The 1,679-nt window shown below is 42.5% G+C and overlaps 1 long non-coding RNA gene across 1 annotated transcript; it reads right to left on the bottom strand.

Moving 5' to 3' along the window:
- Positions 1-269: 269 nt before the first annotated feature.
- LOC121966345 lies at positions 270-1,605 on the bottom strand. The gene is made up of 3 exons (XR_006107576.1): positions 1,500-1,605; positions 1,188-1,225; positions 270-338 (listed from the first exon to the last, which is right to left on the bottom strand). It is a non-coding gene; the product is annotated as an uncharacterized LOC121966345 (long non-coding RNA).
- Positions 1,606-1,679: the final 74 nt, after the last annotated feature.

Below are 1,679 nucleotides of genomic sequence, written 5' to 3'. Positions count from 1 at the left end.
TGTATTTTAGACTTATTGTAGGAGCTGAGCTGCAAATTCACTGATTACACTCAAATACACAATCTGGACTACATTTAGGACACATGCATCAACACACACACAGTTATCACAACAGGAAGAATGAAAAGCACCTTAAAATGCACTAAATGGTTACTAAAGGTTAAGGACAACATCAGTTCTTATTGATGTTTGTTGGCGTATTTGCTCGATTAAATCAGGTTTAGTCACATCTTTATTTTCAGTAACTGTGTGAAGTTAATTCTGATCTTACCTTGGACCTTAACGCCTTCAGTTTCAGTCTCTGTGGTGAGGACGCCCTTGGACACTTTCAGGGACACCTGGAGTGGACACACCTGAGTGAACTACAGAGCTCTCACAAACCTAATTTACTAGTTTTACTGTTTACTATGGAGGTGAGGCTTTGTTTGTTTTTATAAAGTATTTCTTTGTTTCTTTGTTAGCTGAGAAAAGGACGCCCCCACACCACACCCCCACCTCAGCTTAGAGAATCAGAGAGAGGAAGGACAGGCCCTGCTGCCTGCGCAGAAAAGAGCAAATGGGTCACTGATACGTGCAGCGAGCAGCAGCTGCAGAGCGGCGGCGAGCAGCTGCACCATCACCTCCACCTGCAAAAAACTGCCGCCGCTGTGAACAAGCCAACGCTGCCTGTGTAGCTGTATTTTGATTTTATAGGAAAAAAATGTGTCTGCCTGATGTAAAGAATATATATACAATTATTAGGGAAAACTGTTATTATTGGGGAAAAAATTTAATATTTTTTCTTTCCAAATTCAAAATTCACAAAGCGGCTCTTAAAATCAAACCCAGGTGCATCTTTGCAGCAGATTCAGGGCCTGAACTCCAAACTTTCAGTGAGATTTCTGCCCGACACCAAAGTTAACACCAAGATGGCTGCTGCACAATGAAAACAAATTTGCCATTTTTTTCTTTTAAAAAAATATAAAATTTCCATGGAATAAAATTGCCAAAAGATATGGAAAACTAAATCAACTACAAGAAAAGAAAAAAGTACCGACTTTTTTTTTTTCCAAAAGACATTTTGATTACTTTTATATTTCCAATATGATGTATCATCAATTTTCAAACACTTCGTCAGCCATCCTGTGACACCCAGCTTTTCCACCAGAGTGACGCGAGAGCGGATCGTCTGCCGAGATCTCACCAACCTTGTAGCTGCTTCTGCGTCCTGCATGCAGCGCTAAACCTGAAATCAAAACCACGCCACGCGTTTATGCTCTCACACACACTCATATCGGGATTTTTTTCAAAGCGGGAAACGTTTTCCTGAGATGTGTCTGAACTTTGGTCACCGTACCTGGATCTCGCCGCCAGCAGGAACACGCTGTTCAAACCGCCGTCTCGCAGGCGCCATTTACAGCTCATAATATTCTCATCTATTGTACTTTTTTATTGCAAGATAAACTTTTGCAGAGTGTGTTTGCCGAGCTTAAAAAAACTGCTCACTGAGCGGAGCATACCTGGGATGAGAGTGGAGGTCAAAGGTCGCACTGTGAACCCCTGGATGGGATACTGCAGGGGAGAGTTGGACGGAGCAAACAGCAGTTTGGACAACACGGACGTCGTCCTGTTGAAGACGAGAGAGAATCCGAACAGGATTCACTGACAAGGAATTAGCTTTGGTTTTTGGTGCAAGCATT

This window comes from Plectropomus leopardus, unplaced genomic scaffold (genome assembly GCF_008729295.1).
Source record: "Plectropomus leopardus isolate mb unplaced genomic scaffold, YSFRI_Pleo_2.0 unplaced_scaffold24088, whole genome shotgun sequence".
Lineage (NCBI taxonomy): Eukaryota > Metazoa > Chordata > Actinopteri > Perciformes > Serranidae > Plectropomus > Plectropomus leopardus.
The sequence above is the reverse complement of the archived record's forward strand: the minus strand, read 5'-3'. Positions and strand labels throughout refer to the sequence as shown.